Genomic DNA, 22,839 nt, shown 5'->3' with positions numbered 1-22,839 from the left:
CAAAAAATCAAGAGAATATATTCTCTCAGTAGGAGTTGATGCACCCACTTAAGCAATAACTTGTTTTGTATTTATGATAATACTGTCGATTAGGGCGACAAAACTGGATGTACGGTATATGACAAACTTAAGAGAATCATATTCCTCTTTTTAATGTTTGTTACTTGTTTGTAAATGGTTGTCATGGTGATATCCTACATTCTGCAAACGGTCCAGGCTACAATTGGGTCATCAGATGCCTATTTCATCAGGATCTTTATTGGAAAATGGTAACGCCCAGGGCTAGTTCCAGGTCATCTTGGGTGACGCCCCACTTCTCAAGCTTCAAAGAGACACAGCATGTGTACATGAATAATTGCACAAACCTTTGACCTGGCCTAGTTCAGCTAATAATTACCATTACGCTAGAACAAAACTAACAGAAAGATTTAGGACATCCTGTAATTATTTATTCTACCTCAAATGCAAAGTGTACATCCCAGAAAGGCAAGCAGAGAGCCCAGAGCCCAGAGCCCAGAGTCCAGAGTCCAGAGTCCAGAGCCCAGAGCCCAGAGCCCAGAGCCCAGAGCCCAGAGCCCAGAGTCCAGAGCCCAGAGCCCAGAGCCCAGAGCCCAGAGCCCAGAGCCCAGAGCCCAGAGCCCAGAGTCCAGAGCCCAGAGCCAGTATGACAGTCTATGGTTTCTTTCTGTTATCTGACTCATTGAGAGAGACTTATACAGAGAACTCATCATAATCACAGATTGATTCTTGACATGTGATTTTGTGTTCATAATGAGTATTAATTATGTTTGTATTTTCTGTAAGGGTGCAAAGCACTACCATGAATATGCAATGAATCATTTTTTTTTTACAAATTATTAACAACTATCTCGAAATTGACCCTTCTGTTCTATTGTGCTGAGACCTCTTTATATGGTAATATTTCAGTTTGAGAATAACATTTCTTCATAATTCAATTTGACCTTTGATCAAAATAATTCAATATATTACCTTTTTATGAAATGGGGGCATTCAATGATCTTCTAAGACTTATTGTAATTCATTAACCAAAAGCAAACAATTGCGATCCATTTACAATCTCAATCACAACTTCCAGGATGATTTGCTTTCTGATAATATTTGACAGGGTTCTGGTGATCCATGCGCCGCCTGGCTGGAGATGAGGCTGTTTTGAAACTAGATTTCCTGAAACAAATGGTGTTTCCCTGTTCATGGGATTAAATGAACAGTGGTTTAGATGGTGAATTTGTATCTAGTCACTGTGTCACCGATTGAAACACTTAAGGCTATTCTGCAGTAATTGTCTATTCAAAGTTCAAAAGACAGTTGCAGATCTGAGCTTTCCTTATTGCAGGTGTATGGTAACAATTGAATAACATGAGAAAAAAAGAAGAAACCTGCCAACTGCTCTTGCTAGTATTCCTAGTATTGTTCTTTATTAAGCTTTACAGATCGGCCTCAATGTCAGTCAGAGCTTTTTAAGCCCTTGAGGCCGATACGTAAAGCCTAATATAGAGCAGTGATACTAGCAAGAGCAGTGTACAGGTTTCTTCTTTTCTCTCGCAGTAATTGTCTATAAAATGTGCTGGAAGTTGGAAGTAATTGTTTTAGTGATACAATATGAAAGTAACTATGAAATAATACATTTTAAAAAGTGTCTATATTGTAGGATATTACCTCTACTTAGAGAAAAGAAAACATGTTGGGGGCACTTACCTTCTTGTTCCAATCCATACACCTCAATCACTTTTCAATCTTTGTTCTGGATCAAGTGACAGTTCCATGGGCTACGCCACATCCGGTATTGAATTACATTGGACCACCAGTGTGTGTTTGTGTTGAATGCATACCTGGATGAGGAGTTGTAATGGTCTCTTATCATAACAAGTCATAAATTACTTCATCCCCTCTAGGTGCCCAAAATCTGTCTAACACTGCAACCGGGGACTAAAGTTGACTGTTTGTTTAGTCTTCTGTGGGGTACGCTGTTTCCCATCATCGAGAGACTTTCCTGTCTCTGCCAGATCTATAACAATGTTGGATCCGTCAACAAAAGAAAACGGGGTCTTCCATGAAATTGTACCACATTTAGTAATATATAATAATAATATATGCCATTTAGCAGACGCTTTTATCCAAAGCGACTTACAGTCATGTGTGCATACATTCTACGTATGGGTGGTCCCGGGGATCGAACCCACTACCCTGGCGTTACAAGCGCCATGCTCTACCAACTGAGCTACAGAAGGACTCATTGTGTGGGACCACAATGAGTCAGATCCATCAATTAAATAATTAAAAAAACAATCTATACGGAGGCTGAAAATGATCTAAATGTTTTGAACGTTTGTGTGAAGAGCAGTATTGCCTGGGGTGTGTTCAGTCCGATCAAACGTTTGCTATGTAGCGTGACAGTTTGTACTGAATGACACATTCCTACAAAACGTTTTTCAATGCTTTTTTAACAGACTTTGAGGTACATTTGCTCTGTTTGATGGGTGTTGCTTGAAGCAATGAGTGGCGTATGTAAAAGGCAGCGTCCATGCTGACAGAGTTCCCCAACCCATAACCCAACCTCTCGCCATTTTTCAAATGTCCTTCAGAACGGCACCGTTTCCAATTCATTTAAAGTTACACACCGTTTTTTTGCACTAAATGCTGCCCTGTATTCAACTAGCTTCCGTGCTCAATCAGTACCATGCAACATGACCCTGTGTGACATTACAGGTCAGGCTATATGTCACAGGGTGTGGTACATTGGAGTGAATCAGCACATTCAGATACTATAATCCTAACAGGGCATTTCAGCCTGCTTTAAATGAATGACACTCTCCTCTCCATCTGTCCACAATGGTGAGCTGAGGGACATCTCCAATATGTCAGCCACCAACGGCAAAGTCATGAATGAATCATGTCCATTGTGCCAGTTATGGAGACTAGATTAAATATTTTAGGGTGAGGCCTTCTATTGATTAGCTATGTAGCACCAGACATCTCTTAGAAAGTGAACTTAATTAACAGATATATTACCTGGTCCCTTTCAGTGTGTTTACTAAACTCTCATCTTAAGTCACTTCGGATAATCTCAGTGATAACATCCAGTCATAGTTGGTAGAGAGGACAAAAATGGAACTGGATAACTTTGTTGAGAGAGAGTGACGGGGAAAGATCCCACAGACAGAGCAGAGAGAGCAAAGACGGAGACAGTGACAGAGACAGAACAGAGCATGGCTCAGGCCATGCTCACCTAGAGCAGAAAGTCAGGGGCCCTATTCTCTTCTCCAGAACGTGTTTGTCCATCTGTGCCCAACAGGCGGGGGTTGGCACCCGACGTGGGCATCTGCCACCTGTGCCCGTGCCAGCTCGGTGCACACGCAGACATCTGCTCTGGCCGTGCTCAAGGGGAGCCTCCCCGGTACAACAGACAGGGGGCCAAACATTGTCCTCGCCTCGCTCTGCGGCTCTGTCTGTCTGCTAACAACCTGGGGTAATCAGAAGAAGCAGTGTTGGGTAGACTCCATTAGGCCATCAGTGTTACCCCTAACCTGTGGCTTCCTCTGGAGATTAGAGAAGGAAGTTGAGCACAGAGAGGGAAGAGGAAATAAGAGGTTATTGTTGTCTCTACCAGGTAACAGGTGCCAACAGATAGATCGACTGTTACTGACTGTAGATGTATTACTGACTGTTACTGACTGTTACTGACTGTAGATGTGTTACTGACTGTAGATGTGTTACTGACTGTTACTGACTGTAGATGTGTTACTGACTGTAGATGTATTACTGACTGTAGATGTGTTACTGACTGTTACTGACTGTAGATGTGTTACTGACTGTAGATGTGTTACTGACTGTTACTGACTGTAGATGTGTTACTGACTGTTACTGACTGTAGATGTGTTACTGACTGTAGATGTGTTACTGACTGTAGATGTGTTACTGACTGTTACTGACTGTAGATGTGTTACTGACTGTTACTGACTGTTACTGACTGTAGATGTGTTACTGACTGTAGATGTGTTACTGACTGTTACTGACTGTAGATGTGTTACTGACTGTAGATGTGTTACTGACTGTAGATGTGTTACTGACTGTTACTGACTGTAGATGTGTTACTGACTGTTACTGACTGTTACTGACTGTAGATGTGTTACTGACTGTAGATGTGTTACTGACTGTAGATGTGTTACTGACTGTAGATATGTTACTGACTGTAGATGTGTTATTGACTGTAGATGTGTTACTGACTGTAGATGTGTTACTGACTGTTACTGACTGTAGATGTGTTACTGACTGTTACTGACTGTAGATGTGTTACTGACTGTTACTGACTGTAGATGTGTTACTGACTGTAGATGTGTTACTGACTGTAGATGTGTTACTGACTGTTACTGACTGTAGATGTGTTACTGACTGTAGATGTGTTACTGACTGTAGATGTGTTACTGACTGTTACTGACTGTAGATGTGTTACTGACTGTAGATGTGTTACTGACTGTAGATGTGTTACTGACTGTAGATGTGTTACTGACTGTTACTGACTGTAGATGTGTTACTGACTGTAGATGTGTTACTGACTGTAGATGTGTTACTGACTGTTACTGACTGTAGATGTGTTACTGACTGTAGATGTGTTACTGACTGTAGATGTGTTACTGACTGTAGATGTGTTACTGACTGTAGATGTGTTACTGACAGTTACTGACTGTAGATGTGTTACTGACTGTTACTGACTGTAGATGTGTTACTGACTGTAGATGTGTTACTGACTGTTACTGACTGTAGATGTGTTACTGACTGTTACTGACTGTAGATGTGTTACTGACTGTTACTGACTGTAGATGTGTTACTGACTGTAGCTGTGTTACTGACTGTTACTGACTGTAGATGTGTTACTGACTGTAGATGTGTTACTGACTGTAGATGTGTTACTGACTGTTACTGACTGTAGATGTGTTAATGACTGTAGATGTGTTAATGACTGTAGATGTGTTACTGACTGTAGATGTGTTACTGACTGTAGATGTGTTACTGACTGTAGATGTGTTACTGACTGTAGATGTGTTACTGACTGTAGATGTGTTACTGACTGTAGATGTGTTAATGACTGTAGATGTGTTACTGACTGTAGATGTGACTGTTACTGACTGTAGATGTACTGACAGTTACTGACTGTAGATGTGACTGTTACTGACTGTAGATGTGTTACTGACTGTAGATGTGTTACTGACTGTTACTGACTGTAGATGTGTTACTGACTGTTACTGACTGTAGATGTGTTACTGACTGTAGATGTATTACTGACTGTAGATGTATTACTGACTGTAGATGTGTTACTGACTGTTACTGACTGTAGATGTGTTACTGACAGTTACTGACTGTAGATGTGTTACTGACTGTTACTGACTGTAGATGTGTTACTGACTGTTACTGACTGTAGATGTGTTACTGACTGTTACTGACTGTAGATGTCTTACTGACTGTTACTGACTCTTACTGACTGTAGATGTGTTACTGACTGTAGATGTGTTACTGACTGTTACTGACTGTTACTGACTGTAGATGTGTTACTGACTGTAGATGTGTTACTGACTGTAGATGTGTTATTGACTGTAGATGTGTTACTGACAGTTACTGACTGTAGATGTGTTACTGACTGTTACTGACTGTAGATGTGTTACTGACTGTAGATGTGTTACTGACTGTTACTGACTGTAGATGTGTTACTGACTGTAGATGTGTTACTGACTGTAGATGTGTTACTGACTGTTACTGACTGTAGATGTGATGACTGTTACTGACTGTAGATGTGTTACTGACTGTAGATGTGTTACTGACTGTAGATGTGTTACTGACTGTAGATGTGTTACTGACTGTAGATGTGTTACTGACTGTAGATGTGTTACTGACTGTTACTGACTGTAGATGTGTTACTGACTGTAGATATGTTACTGACTGTAGATGTGTTACTGACTGTAGATGTGTTACTGACTGTAGATGTGTTACTGACTGTAGATGTGTTACTGACTGTAGATCTGTTACTGACTGTAGATCTGTTACTGACTGTAGATCTGTTACTGACTGTAGATGTGTTACTGACTGTAGATATGTTACTGACTGTAGATCTGTTACTGACTGTAGATATGTTACTGACTGTAGATCTGTTACTGACTGTAGATGTGTTACTGACTGTAGATGTGTTACTGACTGTAGATGTGTTACTGACTGTAGATCTGTTACTGACTGTAGATGTGTTACTGACTGTAGATGTGTTACTGACTGTAGATGTGTTACTGACTGTAGATGTGTTACTGACTGTAGATCTGTTACTGACTGTAGATGTGTTACTGACTGTAGATCTGTTACTGACTGTAGATGTGTTACTGACTGTAGATCTGTTACTGACTGTAGATGTGTTACTGACTGTAGATATGTTACTGACTGTAGATGTGTTACTGACTGTTACTGACTGTAGATGTGTTACTGACTGTAGATGTGTTACTGACTGTAGATATGTTACTGACTGTAGATGTGTTACTGACTGTTACTAACTGTAGATGTGTTACTGACTGTAGATCTGTTACTGACTGTAGATGTGTTACTGACTGTAGATGTGTTACTGACTGTAGATGTGTTACTGACTGTAGATGTGTTACTGACTGTAGATATGTTACTGACTGTAGATGTGTTACTGACTGTAGATGTGTTACTGACTGTAGACTGTTACTGTAGATCTGTTACTGACTGTAGATGTGTTACTGACTGTAGATGTGTTACTGACTGTAGATGTGTTACTGACTGTTACTGACTGTAGATGTGTTACTGACTGTAGATGTGTTACTGACTGTGATGTGTTACTGACTGTAGATGTTACTGACTGTAGATGTGTTACTGACTGTTACTGACTGTAGATGTGTTACTGACTGTAGATGTGTTACTGACTGTTACTGATGTGTTACTGACTGTAGACTGTTACTGACTGTAGATGTGTTACTGACTGTAGATGTGTTACTGACTGTAGAGTTACTGTGTTACTGACTGTAGATGTGTTACTGACTGTAGATGTGTTACTGACTGTAGATGTGTTACTGACTGTAGAGTGTTACTGACTGTTACTGACTGTAGATGTGTTACTGACTGTAGATGTGTTACTGACTGTTACTACTGTAGATGTGTTACTGACTGTAGATGTGTTACTGACTGTTACTGACTGTAGATGTGTTACTGACTGTTACTGACTGTAGAGATGTGTTACTGACTGTAGATGTGATGACTGTTACTGACTGTAGATGTGTTACTGACTAGATGTGTTACTGACTGTAGATGTGTTACTGACTGTTACTGACTGTAGATGTTACTGACTGTTACTGACTGTAGATGTGTTACTGACTGTAGATGTGTTACTGACTGTAGATGTGTTACTGACTGTTGACTGTAGATGTGTTACTGACTGTAGATGTGTTTACTGACTGTAGATGTGTTACTGACTGTTACTGACTGTAGATGTGTTACTGACTGTAGATGTGTTACTGACTGTAGATCTGTTACTGACTGTAGATGTGTTACTGACTGTAGATGTGTTACTGACTGTAGATGTGTTACTGACTGTTACTGATAGTGTTACTGACTGTAGATGTGTTACTGACTGTAGATGTGTTACTGACTGTAGATCTGTTACTGACTGTAGATGTGTTACTGACTGTAGATGTGTTACTGACTGTAGATGTGTTACTGATTGTAGATCTGTTACTGACTGTAGATGTGTTACTGACTGTAGATCTGTTACTGACTGTAGATGTGTTACTGACTGTAGATCTGTTACTGACTGTAGATGTGTTACTGACTGTAGATGTGTTACTGACTGTAGATGTGTTACTGACTGTTACTGACTGTAGATGTGTTACTGACTGTAGATGTGTTACTGACTGTAGATGTGTTACTGACTGTAGATGTTACTGACTGTAGATGTGTTACTGACTGTAGATGTGTTACTGACTGTAGATGTGTTACTGACTGTAGATGTGTTACTGACTGTAGATGTGTTACTGACTGTAGATGTGTTACTGACTGTAGATGTGTTACTGACTGTAGATGTGTTACTGACTGTAGATGTGTTACTGACTGTAGATGTGTTACTGACTGTAGATGTGTTACTGATGTGTACTGACTGTAGACTGTTACTGACTGTAGATGTGTTACTGACTGTAGATGTGTTACTGACTGTAGATGTGTTACTGACTGTTACTGACTGTAGATGTGTTACTGACTGTAGATGTGTTACTGACTGTAGATGTGTTACTGACTGTAGATGTGTTACTGACTGTTACTGACTGTAGATGTGTTACTGACTGTAGATATGTTACTGACTGTAGATGTGTTACTGACTTACTGACTGTTACTGACTGTAGATGTGTTACTGACTGTAGATGTGTTACTGACTGTAGATGTGTTACTGACTGTAGATGTGTTACTGACTGTTACTGACTGTAGATGTGTTACTGACTGTAGATGTGTTACTGACTGTAGATGTGTTACTGACTGTTACTGACTGTAGATGTGTTACTGACTGTAGATGTGTTACTGACTGTAGATGTGTTACTGACTGTTACTGACTGTAGATGTGTTACTGACTGTAGATGTGACTGTTACTGACTGTTAGACTGTAGACTACTAGACTGTTACTGACTGTAGATGTGTTACTGACTGTTACTGACTGTAGATGTGTTACTGACTGACTGTTACTGACTGTAGATGTGTTACTGACTGTAGATGTGTTACTGACTGTAGATGTGTTACTGACTGTTACTGACTGTAGATGTGTTACTGACTGTAGATATGTTACTGACTGTAGATGTGTTACTGACTGTAGATGTGTTACTGACTGTAGATGTGTTACTGACTGTAGATGTGTTACTGACTGTAGATGTGTTTGACTGTGACTGTTACTGACTGTAGATGTGTTACTGACTGTTACTGACTGTAGATGTGTTACTGACTGTAGATGTGTTACTGACTGTAGATGTGTTACTGACTGTTACTGACTGTAGATGTGTTACTGACTGTAGATGTGTTACTGACTGTTACTGACTGTAGATGTGTTACTGACTGTTACTGACTGTAGATGTGTTACTGACTGTTACTGACTGTAGATGTGTTACTGACTGTTACTGACTGTAGATGTGTTACTGACTGTAGATGTGTTACTGACTGTAGATGTGTTACTGACTGTAGATGTGTTACTGACTGTAGATGTGTTACTGACTGTAGATGTGTTACTGACTGTAGATGTGTTACTGACTGTAGATGTTACTGTTACTGACTGTAGATGTGTTACTGACTGTTTACTGATGTGTTACTAGATGTGTTACTGACTGTAGATGTGTTACTGACTGTAGATGTGTTACTGACTGTAGATGTGTTACTGACTGTAGATGTGTTACTGACTGTTACTGACTGTAGATGTGTTACTGACTGTAGATGTGTTACTGACTGTAGATGTGTTACTGACTGTAGATGTGTTACTGACTGTTACTGACTGAGATGTGTTACTGACTGTAGATGTGTTACTGACTGTAGATGTGTTACTGACTGTAGATGTGTTACTGACTGTAGATGTGTTACTGACTGTAGATGTTACTGACTGTGTTACTGACTGTTACTGACTGTAGATGTGTTACTGACTGTTACTGACTGTAGATGTGTTACTGACTGTAGATGTGTTACTGACTGTAGACTGTTACTGACTGTAGATGTGTTACTGACTGTAGATGTGTTACTGACTGTAGATGTGTTACTGACTTACTGACTGTAGATGTGTTATGTGTTACTGACTGTAGATGTGTTACTGACTGTAGATGTGTTACTGACTGTAGAGATGACTGTTACTGACTGTAGATGTGTTACTGACTGTAGATGTTACTGACTGTGTTACTGACTGTAGATGTGTTACTGACTGTTACTGACTGTAGATGTGTTACTGACTGTTACTGACTGTAGATGTGTTACTGACTGTAGATGTGTTACTGACTGTTACTGACTGTAGATGTGTTACTGACTGTAGATGTGTTACTGACTGTAGATGTGTTACTGACTGTAGATGTGTTACTGACTGTAGATGTGTTACTGATGTGTTACTGACTGTAGATGTGTTACTGACTGTGTTACTGACTGTAGATGTGTTACTGACTGTAGATGTGTTACTGACTGTAGATGTGTTACTGACTGTTACTGATGTGTTTGACTAGATGTGTTACTGACTGTAGATGTGTTACTGACTGTAGATACTGACTTACTGACTGTAGATGTGTTACTGACTGTTGACTGTAGATGTGTTACTGACTGTAGATGTGTTACTGACTGTAGATGTGTTACTGACTGTAGATGTGTTACTGACTGTTACTGACTGTAGATGTGTTACTGACTGTTACTGTAGATGTGTTACTGACTGTAGATGTGTTACTGACTGTAGATGTGTTACTGACTGTTACTGACTGTAGATGTGTTACTGACTGTTACTGACTGTAGATGTTACTGACTGTAGATGTGTTACTGACTGTTACTGACTGTAGATGTGTTACTGACTGTAGATGTTACTGACTGTAGATGTTACTGACTGTAGATGTGTTACTGACTGTAGATGTGTTACTGACTGTAGATGTGTTACTGACTGTAGATGTGTTACTGACTGTAGATGTGTTACTGACTGTAGATGTGTTACTGACTGTAGAGACTGACTGTAGACTTACTGACTGTAGATGTGTTGACTGTAGACTGTTACTGACTGTAGATGTGTTACTGACTGTTACTGACTGTAGATGTGTTACTGACTGTAGATGTGTTACTGACTGTAGATGTGTTACTGACTGACTGACTGTAGATGTGTTACTGACTGTAGATGTGTTACTGACTGTAGATGTGTTACTGACTGTAGAGTTACTGACTGTTACTGACTGTAGATGTGTTACTGACTGTAGATATGTTACTGACTGTAGATGTGTTACTGACTGTTACTGACTGTAGATGTGTTACTGACTGTAGATGTGTTACTGACTGTAGATGTTACTGACTGTAGATGTGTTACTGACTGTAGATGTGTTACTGACTAGTTACTGACTGTAGATGTGTTACTGACTGTAGATGTGTTACTGACTGTTACTGACTGTGTGTTACTGACTGTAGATGTGTTACTGACTGTAGATCTGTTACTGACTGTAGATGTGTTACTGACTGTAGATGTGTTACTGACTGTACTGATGATGTGTTACTGACTGTTACTGACTGTAGATGTGTTACTGACTGTAGATGTGTTACTGACTGTAGATGACTGTTACTGACTGTAGATGTGTTACTGACTGTAGACTGTGTGTTACTGACTGTAGATGTGTTACTGACTGTAGATGTGTTTACTGTGACTGTTACTGACTGTAGATGTGTTACTGACTGTAGATGTGTTACTGACTGTAGATGTGTTACTGACTGTTACTGACTGTAGACTGTTACTGACTGTAGATGTGTTACTGACTGTAGATGTGTTACTGACTGTAGATGTGTTACTGACTGTTACTGACTGTAGATGTGTACTGACTGTAGATGTGTTACTGACTGTAGATGTGTTACTGACTGTTACTGACTGTAGATGTGTTACTGACTGTTACTGACTGTTACTGACTGTAGATGTGTTACTGACTGTAGATGTGTTACTGACTGTAGATGTGTTACTGACTGTTACTGACTGTAGATGTGTTACTGACTGTAGATGTGTTACTGACTGTTACTGACTGTAGATGTGTTACTGACTGTAGATGTGTTACTGACTGTAGATGTGTTACTGACTGTAGATGTGTTACTGACTGTAGACTGTTACTGACTGTAGATGTGTTACTGACTGTAGATGTGTTACTGACTGTAGATGTGTTACTGACTGTTACTGACTGTAGATGTGTTACTGACTGTTACTGACTGTAGATGTGTTACTGACTGTAGATGTGTTACTGACTGTAGATGTGTTACTGACTGTAGATGTGTTACTGACTGTTACTGACTGTAGATGTGTTACTGACTGTAGATGTGTTACTGACTGTAGATGTGTTACTGACTGTAGATGTGTTACTGACTGTTACTGACTGTAGATGTGTTACTGACTGTTACTGACTGTAGATGTGTTACTGACTGTAGATGTGTTACTGACTGTAGATGTGTTACTGACTGTTACTGACTGTAGATGTGTTACTGACTGTTACTGACTGTAGATGTGTTACTGACTGTTACTGACTGTAGATGTGTTACTGACTGTTACTGACTGTAGATGTGTTACTGACTGTAGATGTGTTACTGACTGTAGATGTGTTACTGACTGTAGATGTGTTACTGACTGTTACTGACTGTAGTGTTACTGACTGTAGATGTGTTACTGACTGTAGATGTGTTACTGACTGTAGATGTGTTGACTGTAGATGTGTTACTGACTGTAGATGTGTTACTGACTGTAGATGTGTTACTGACTGTAGATGTGTTACTGACTGTAGATGTGTTACTGACTGTAGATGTGTTACTGACTGTAGATGTGTTACTGACTGTAGATGTGTTACTGACTGTAGATGTAGATTACTGTTACTGACTGTTACTGACTGTAGATGTGTTGACTGACTGACTGTAGATGTGTTACTGACTGTAGATGTGTTACTGACTGTAGATGTGTTACTGACTGTAGATGTGTTACTGACTGTTACTGACTGTAGATGTGTTACTGACTGTAGACTGACTGACTGTAGATGTGTTACTGACTGTAGATGTGTTACTGACTGTTACTGACTGTTAGATGTGTTACTGACTGTAGATGTGTTACTGACTGTAGATGTGTTACTGACTGTAGATGTGTTACTGACTGTAGATGTGTTAAACTTACTGAATGTTACTGACTGTAGATGTGTTACTGACTGTAGATGTCACTGACTGTTACACTGTCTACTGACTGTAGATGTGTTACTGTTACTGACTGTAGATGTGTTACTGACTGTAGATGTACTGACTGTAGATGTGTTACTGACTGTTACTGACTGTAGATGTGTTACTGACTGTTACTGATAGATGTTCACTGACTGACTGTAGATGTGTTACTTACTGACTGTAGATGTGTTACTGACTGTAGATGTGTTACTGACTGTAGATGTGTTACTGACTGTAGATGTGTTACTGACTGTAGATGTGTTACTGACTGTTACTGACTGTAGATGTGTTACTGACTGTTACTGACTGTAGATGTGTCACTGACTGTAGATGTGTTACTGTAGATGTGTTACTGACTGTAGATGTGTTACTGACTGTAGATGTGTTACTGACTGTAGATGTGTTACTGACTGTAGATGTGTTACTGACTGTAGATGTGTTACTGACTGTAGATGTGTTACTGACTGTAGATGATGTGTTACTGACTGTAGATGTGTTACTGACTGTTACTGACTGTAGATGTGTTACTGACTGTAGATGTGTTACTGACTGTAGATGTGTTACTGACTGTTACTGACTGTAGATGTGTTACTGACTGTAGATGTGTTACTGACTGTAGATGTGTTACTGACTGTTACTGACTGTAGATGTGTTACTGACTGTAGATGTGTTACTGACTGTAGATGTGTTACTGACTGTTACTGACTGTAGATGTGTTACTGACTGTGTTACTGACTGTAGATGTGTTACTGACTGTAGATGTGTTACTGACTGTAGATGTGTTACTGACTGTTACTGACTGTAGATGTGTTACTGACTGTAGATGTGTTACTGTTACTGACTGTAGATGTGTTACTGACTGTTACTGACTGTAGATGTGTTACTGACTGTAGATGTGTTACTGACTGTAGAGACTGTTACTGACTGTAGATGTGTTACTGACTGTAGATGTGTTACTGACTGTACTGATGTGTTACTGACTGTAGATGTTACTGACTGTAGATGACTGTTACTGACTGTAGATGTGTTACTGACTGTTAGATGTGTTACTGACTGTAGATGTGTTACTGACTGTTACTGACTGTAGATGTGTTACTGACTGTAGATCTGTTACTGACTGTAGATGTGTTACTGTTACTGACTGTAGATGTGTTACTGACTGTAGATGTGTTACTGACTGTAGATGTGTTACTGACTGTAGATGTGTTACTGACTGTAGATGTGTTACTGACTAGACTGTTACTGACTGTAGATGTGTTACTGACTGTGAGATGTGTTACTGACTGTAGATGTGTTACTGACTGTAGATGTGTTACTGACTGTAGATGTGTTACTGACTGTAGATGTGTTACTGACTGTAGATGTGTTACTGACTTAGATGTGTTACTGACTGTAGATGTGTTACTGTAGACTGTTACTGACTGTAGATGTGTTACTGACTGTTACTGACTGTAGATGTGTTACTGACTGTAGATGTGTTACTGACTGTAGATGTGTTACTGACTGTTACTGACTGTAGATGTGTTACTGACTGTAGATGTGTTACTGACTGTAGAGATGACTGTTACTGACTGTAGATGTGTTACTGACTGTAGATGTGTTACTGACTGTAGATGTGTTACTGACTGTTACTGACTGTAGATGTGTTACTGACTGTAGATGTGTTACTGACTGTAGATGTGTTACTGACTGTAGATGTGTTACTGACTGTAGATGTGTTTGACTGTAGACTGTTACTGTAGATGTGTTACTGACTGTAGATGTGTTACTGACTGTAGATGTGATGTGTTACTGACTGTAGATGTGTTACTGACTGTAGTTACTGACTGTAGATGTGTTACTGACTGTAGATGTGTTACTGACTGTAGATGTGTTACTGACTGTAGATGTGTTACTGACTGTAGATGTGTTACTGACTGTTACTGACTGTAGATGTTACTGACTGTAGATGTGTTACTGACTGTTACTGACTGTAGATGTGTTACTGACTGTAGATGTGTTACTGACTGTACTGATGTGTTACTGACTGTAGATGTGTTACTGACTGTTGACTGTAGATGTGTGACTGTTACTGACTGTAGATGTGTTACTGACTGTTACTGACTGTAGATGACTGTTACTGACTGTAGATGTGTTACTGACTGTAGATGTGTTACTGACTGTAGATGTGTTACTGACTGTAGATGTGTTACTGACTGTAGATGTGTTACTGACTGTAGATGTGTTACTGACTGTAGATGTGTTTACTGACTGTAGACTGTTACTGACTGTAGATGTGTTACTGACTGTTACTGACTGTAGATGTGTGTTACTGACTGTAGATGTGTTACTGACTGTAGAGTTACTGACTGTTACTGACTGTAGATGTGTTACTGACTGTAGATGTGTTACTGACTGTAGATGTGTTACTGACTGTTACTGACTGTAGATGTGTTACTGACTGTAGATGTGTTACTGACTGTTACTGACTGTAGATGTGTTACTGACTGTTACTGACTGTAGATGTGTTACTGACTGTAGATGTGTTACTGACTGTTACTGACTGTAGATGACTGTAGACTGTTACTGACTGTTAGATGTGTTACTGACTGTAGATGTGTTACTGACTGTAAAAAAGATGTATTCACTGACTGTAGATGTGTTACTGACTGTTACTGACTGTAGATGTGTTACTGACATGTTACTGACTGTTACTGATGACTGTTACTGACTGTAGATGTGTTACTGTAGATGTGTTACTGACTGTAGACTGTAGATGTTACTGACTGTAGATGTGTTACTGACTGTTACTGACTGTACTGACTGTAGATGTGTTACTGACTGTTACTGACTGTAGATGTGTTACTGTTACTGTTACTGACTGTAGATGTTACTGACTGTAGATGTGTTACTGACTGTAGATGTGTTACTGACTGTTACTGACTGTAGAGATGACTGTTACTGACTGTAGATGTGTTACTGACTGTAGATGTGTTACTGACTGTTACTGACTGTAGATGTGTTACTGACTGTAGATGTGTTACTGACTGTAGATGTGTTACTGACTGTAGATGTGTTACTGACTGTAGATGTGTTACTGACTGTAGATGTGTTACTGACTGTAGATGTGTTACTGACTGTAGATGTGTTACTGACTGTAGATGTGTTACTGACTGTAGACTGTAGACTGTGTGTTACTGACTGTAGATGTGTTACTGACTGTAGAGATGTGTTACTGACTGTAGATGTGTTACTGACTGTAGATGTGTTACTGACTGTTACTGACTGTGATGACTGTTACTGACTGTAGATGTGTTACTGACTGTAGATGTGTTACTGACTGTAGATGTGTTACTGACTGTAGATGTGTTACTGACTGTAGATGTGTTACTGACTGTAGATGTGTTACTGACTGTAGATGTGTTACTGACTGTAGATGTGTTACTGACTGTAGATGTGTTACTGACTGTAGATGTGTTACTGACTGTAGATGTGTTACTGACTGTAGATGTGTTACTGACTGTAGACTGTTACTGACTGTAGATGTGTTACTGACTGTAGATGTGTTACTGACTGTAGATGTGTTACTGACTGTAGATGTGTTACTGACTGTATTGATGTGATGTTACTGATAGATCTGTTACTGACTGTAGATGTGTTACTGACTGTAGACTGTTACTGACTGTTACTGACTGTAGTGTTACTGACTGTAGATGTGTTGACTGTAGATGTTACTGACTGTAGATGTTACTGACTGTAGATGTGTTACTGACTGTACTGATAGATGTGTTACTGACTGTAGATGTGTTACTGACTGTAGATGTGTTACTGACTGTTACTGACTGTAGATGTGTTACTGACTGTAGATGTGTTACTGACTGTAGATGTGTTACTGACTGTAGACTGACTGTAGATGTGTTACTGACTGTAGATGTGTTACTGACTGTAGATGTGTTACTGACTGTAGATGTGTTACTGACTGTAGATGTGTTACTGACTGTAGATATGTTACTGACTGTAGATGTGTTACTGACTGTTACTGACTGTAGATGTGTTACTGACTGTAGATGTGTTTACTGACTGTAGATGTGTTACTGTTACTGACTGTAGATGTGTTACTGACTGTAGATGTGTTACTGACTGTAGATGTGTTACTGATCTGTTACTGACTGTAGATGTGTTACTGACTGTAGATGTGTTACTGACTGTAGATGTGTTACTGACTGTAGATGTGTTACTGACTGTAGATGTGTTACTGACTGTAGATCTGTTACTGACTGTAGATGTGTTACTGCCTGTAGATGTATTACTGACTGTTACTGACTGTAGATGTGTTACTGACTGTAGATGTGTTACTGACTGTAGATGTGTTACTGACTGTAGATGTGTTACTGACTGTAGATGTGTTACTGACTGTTACTGACTGTATGACTGTAGATGTGTTACTGACTGTAGAGATGTGTTACTGACTGTAGATGTGTTACTGACTGTTACTGACTGTAGATGTGTTACTGACTGTAGATGTGTTACTGACTGTAGATGTGTTACTGACTGTAGATGTGTTACTGACTGTAGATGTGTTACTGACTGTAGATGTGTTACTGACTGTTACTGACTGTAGATGTGTTACTGTTGACTGTAGATGTGTTACTGACTGTAGACTGTTACTGACTGTAGATGTGTTACTGACTGTTAGATACTGTTACTGACTGTAGATGTGTTACTGACTGTTACTGACTGTAGATGTGTTACTGACTGTAGATGTGTTACTGACTGTAGATGTGTTACTGACTGTACTGACTGTAGATGACTGTTACTGACTGTAGATGTGATGTGTTACTGACTGTAGATGTGATGTGTTACTGACTGTAGATGTGTTACTGACTGTTACTGACTGTAGATGACTGTTACTGACTGTAGATGTGTTACTGACTGTAGATGTGTTACTGACTGTTACTGACTGTAGATGTGTTACTGACTGTAGATGTGTTACTGACTGTTACTGACTGTAGATGTGTTACTGACTGTTACTGACTGTAGATGTGTTACTGACTGTAGATGTTTACTGTTACTGATCTGTTACTGACTGTAGATGTGTTGACTGTTACTGACTGTAGATGTGTTACTGACTGTAGATGTGTTACTGACTGTAGATGTGTTACTGACTGTAGATGTGTTACTGACTGTAGATGTGTTACTGACTGTAGATGTGTTACTGACTGTAGATGTGTTACTGACTGTAGATGTGTTACTGACTGTAGATGTGTTACTGACTGTAGATGTGTTACTGACTGTTACTGACTGTAGATGTGTTACTGACTGTAGATGTGTTACTGACTGTAGATGTGTTACTGACTGTAGATGTGTTACTGACTGACTGTACTGACTGTAGATGTGTTACTGACTGTAGATCTGTTACTGACTGTAGATGTGTTACTGACTGTAGATGTGTTACTGACTGTAGATGTGTTACTGACTGTAGACTGTTACTGACTGTAGATGTGTTACTGACTGTAGATCTGTTACTGACTGTAGATGTGTTACTGACTGTAGATGTGTGACTGTAGACTGTTACTGACTGTAGATATGTTACTGACTGTAGATGTGTTACTGACTGTAGACTGTTACTGACTGTAGATGTGTTACTGACTGTAGATGTTACTGACTGTAGATGTGTTACTGACTGTAGATGTGTTACTGACTGTAGATGTGTTACTGACTGTAGATGTGTTACTGACTGTAGATGTGTTACTGACTGTTACTGACTGTAGATGTGTTACTGACTGTAGATGTGTTACTGACTGTGTTACTGACTGTAGATGTGTTACTGACTGTAGATCTGTTACTGACTGTAGATGTGTTACTGACTGTAGATGTGTTACTGACTGTAGATGTGTTACTGACTGTAGACTGTTACTGACTGTAGATGTGTTACTGACTGTAGATGTGTTACTGACTGTAGATGTGTTACTGTAGACTGTTACTGACTGTAGATGTGTTACTGACTGTAGATGTGTTACTGACTGTAGATGTGTTACTGACTGTTACTGACTGTAGATGTGTTACTGACTGTAGATGTGTTACTGACTGTAGATGTGTTACTGACTGTAGATGTGTTACTGACTGTAGATATGTTACTGACTGTAGATGTGTTACTGACTGTAGATGTGTTACTGACTGTAGATGTGTTACTGACTGTAGATGTGTTACTGACTGTAGATGTGTTACTGACTGTAGATGTGATGACTGTTACTGACTGTTACTGACTGTAGACTGTTACTGACTGTAGATGTGTTACTGACTGTAGATGTGTTACTGACTGTAGATGTGTTACTGACTGTAGACTGTTACTGACTGTAGATGTGTTACTGACTGTTTGACTGTAGATGACTGTAGATGTGTTACTGACTGTTACTGACTGTAGATGTGTTACTGACTGTTACTGACTGTAGATGTGTTACTGACTGTTACTGACTGTAGATGTGTTACTGACTGTTACTGACTGTAGATGTGTTACTGACTGTTACTGACTGTTACTGACTGTAGATGTATTACTGACTGTAGATGTGTTACTGACTGTAGATGTGTTACTGTAGATGTGTTACTGATGTGTTACTGACTGTAGATGTGATGACTGTTACTGACTGTAGAGTTACTGACTGTTACTGACTGTAGATGTGTTACTGACTGTTACTGACTGTAGATGTGTTACTGACTGTTACTGACTGTAGATGTGTTACTGACTGTTACTGACTTACTGACTGTAGATGTGTTACTGACTGTAGATGTGTTACTGACTGTTACTGACTGTAGATGTGTTACTGACTGTTAGACTGTAGATGTGTTACTGACTGTTAGATGTGTTACTGACTGTAGATGTGTTACTGACTGTTACTGACTGTAGATGTGTTACTGACTGTTACTGACTGTAGATGTGTTACTGACTGTAGATGTGTTACTGACTGTAGATGTGTTACTGACTGTAGATGTGTTACTGACTGTTACTGACTGTAGATGTGTTACTGACTGTAGATGTGTTACTGACTGTAGATGTGTTACTGACTGTGATGTGTTACTGACTGTTACTGACTGTAGATGTGTGACTGTTACTGACTGTAGATGTGTTACTGACTGTAGATGTGTTACTGATGATGTGTTACTGACTGTAGATGTGTTACTGACTGTAGATGTGTTACTGACTGTAGATGTGTTACTGACTGTAGATGTGTTACTGACTGTTTACTGACTGTAGATGTGTTACTGACTGTAGATGTGTTACTGACTGTAGATGTGTTACTGACTGTTACTGACTGTAGATGTGTTACTGACTGTAGATGTGTTACTGACTGTAGATGTGTTACTGACTGTAGATGTGTTACTGACTGTAGATGTGTTTACTGTTACTGACTGTAGAGTTACTGACTGTTACTGACTGTAGATGTGTTACTGACTGTAGATGTGTTACTGACTGTAGATGACTGTTACTGACTGTAGATGTGTTACTGACTGTAGAGATGTGTTACTGACTGACTGTAGAGATGACTGTTACTGACTGTAGATGTGTTACTGACTGTAGATGTGTTACTGACTGTTACTGACTGTAGATGTGTTACTGACTGTTACTGACTGTAGATGTGTTACTGACTGTAGATGTGTTACTGACTGTAGATGTTATGACTGTACTGTTACTGACTGTTACTGACTGTAGATGTGTTACTGACTGTAGATGTGTTACTGACTGTAGATGTGTTACTGACTGTAGATGTTACTGACTGTAGATGTTACTGACTGTAGATGTGTTACTGACTGTAGATGTGTTACTGACTGTAGATGTGTTACTGACTGTAGATGACTGTTACTGACTGTAGATGTGTTACTGACTGACTGTAGATGTGTTACTGACTGTAGATGTGTTACTGACTGTACTGATAGATGTGTTACTGACTGTAGATGTGTTACTGACTGTAGATGTGTTACTGACTGTTACTGACTGTAGATGTGTTACTGACTGTAGATGTGTTACTGACTGTAGATGACTGTTACTGACTGTAGATGTGTTACTGACTGTAGATGTGTTACTGACTGTTACTGACTGTAGATGTGTTACTGACTGTAGATGTGTTACTGACTGTAGATGTGTTACTGACTGTAGATGTGTTACTGACTGTAGATGTGTTACTGACTGTTACTGACTGTAGATGTGTTACTGACTGTAGATGTGTTACTGACTGTAGATGTGTTACTGACTGTAGATGTGTTACTGACTGTAGATGTGTTACTGACTGTAGATGTGTTACTGACTGTAGATGTGTTACTGACTGTAGATGTGTTACTGACTGTAGATCTGTTACTGACTGTAGATGTGTTACTGACTGTAGATGTGTTACTGACTGTAGATGTGTTACTGACTGTAGATGTGTTACTGACTGTAGATGTGTTACTGACTGTAGATGTGTTACTGACTGTAGATGTGTTACTGACTGTTACTGACTGTAGATGTGTTACTGACTGTAGATGTGTTACTGACTGTAGATGTGTTACTGACTGTAGATGTGTTACTGACTGTAGATGTGTTACTGACTGTAGATGTGTTACTGACTGTAGATGTGTTACTGACTGTAGATGTGTTACTGACTGTAGATGTGTTACTGACTGTAGATGTGTTACTGACTGTTACTGATAGATGTGTTACTGACTGTAGATGTGTTACTGACTGTAGATGTGTTACTGACTGTAGATGTGTTACTGACTGTAGACTGTTACTGACTGTAGATGTGTTACTGACTGTAGATGTGTTACTGACTGTTACTGACTGTAGATGTGTTACTGACTGTAGATCTGTTACTGACTGTAGATATGTTACTGACTGTAGATGTTACTGACTAGACTGTTACTGACTGTAGATGTGTTACTGACTGTAGATGTGTTACTGACTGTAGATGTGTTACTGACTGTAGATGTGTTACTGACTGTAGATGTGTTACTGACTGTAGATGTGTTACTGACTGTAGATCTGTTACTGACTGTAGATGTGTTACTGACTGTAGATGTGTTACTGACTGTAGATGTGTTACTGACTGTAGATGTGTTACTGACTGTAGATGTGTTACTGACTGTAGATGTGTTACTGACTGTAGATCTGTTACTGACTGTAGATGTGTTACTGACTGTAGATGTGTTACTGACTGTAGAGATGTGTTACTGACTGTAGATGTGTTACTGACTGTTACTGACTGTAGATGTTACTGACTGTAGATGTGTTACTGACTGTAGATGTGTTACTGACTGTAGATGTGTTACTGACTGTAGATGTGTTACTGACTGTAGATGTGTTACTGACTGTAGATGTGTTACTGACTGTAGATGTGTTACTGACTGTTACTGACTGTAGATGTGTTACTGACTGTTACTGACTGTAGATGTGTTACTGACTGTAGATGTGTTACTGACTGTAGATGTGTTACTGACTGTAGATGTGTTACTGACTGTAGATGTGTTACTGACTGTAGATGTGTTACTGACTGTAGATGTGTTACTGACTGTAGATGTGTTACTGACTGTTACTGACTGTAGATGTGTTACTGACTGTAGAGATGTGTTACTGACTGTAGATGTGTTACTGACTGTAGATGTGTTACTGACTGTAGATGTGTTACTGACTGTAGATGTGTTACTGACTGTAGATGTGTTACTGACTGTAGATGTGTTACTAACTGTTGCAGTTTTCAGGGTTCTTGTTTTCCAGTTATTTTCTTTCACTCTCTCCCTCTTTAGCTAACTACAGAAACACACACATTCACATGTGTTTCCCCAACTGTTCCTAAATGGAATAGCATTACAGCAAGCAAACATCTGTTCACATTAACACGCTAAATTAGTTTGGGGTGGAAAATGAGCTTGATCTCTGGGTTGGTTGTA

The 22,839-nt window shown here is 39.4% G+C and overlaps 1 protein-coding gene across 3 annotated transcripts in view; it reads left to right on the top strand.

The window, feature by feature from the left end:
• LOC124048628 (rho GTPase-activating protein 15-like) overlaps positions 1-22,839 on the top strand; it is a 100,878-nt gene that overhangs the window by 67,065 nt on the left and 10,974 nt on the right. The window lies entirely within an intron of this gene.

The sequence above is a fragment of the Oncorhynchus gorbuscha genome, linkage group LG01 (genome assembly GCF_021184085.1).
Source record: "Oncorhynchus gorbuscha isolate QuinsamMale2020 ecotype Even-year linkage group LG01, OgorEven_v1.0, whole genome shotgun sequence".
Taxonomy (NCBI): Eukaryota; Metazoa; Chordata; class Actinopteri; order Salmoniformes; family Salmonidae; genus Oncorhynchus; species Oncorhynchus gorbuscha.
This window is presented reverse-complemented; position numbering and strand designations above follow the sequence as displayed.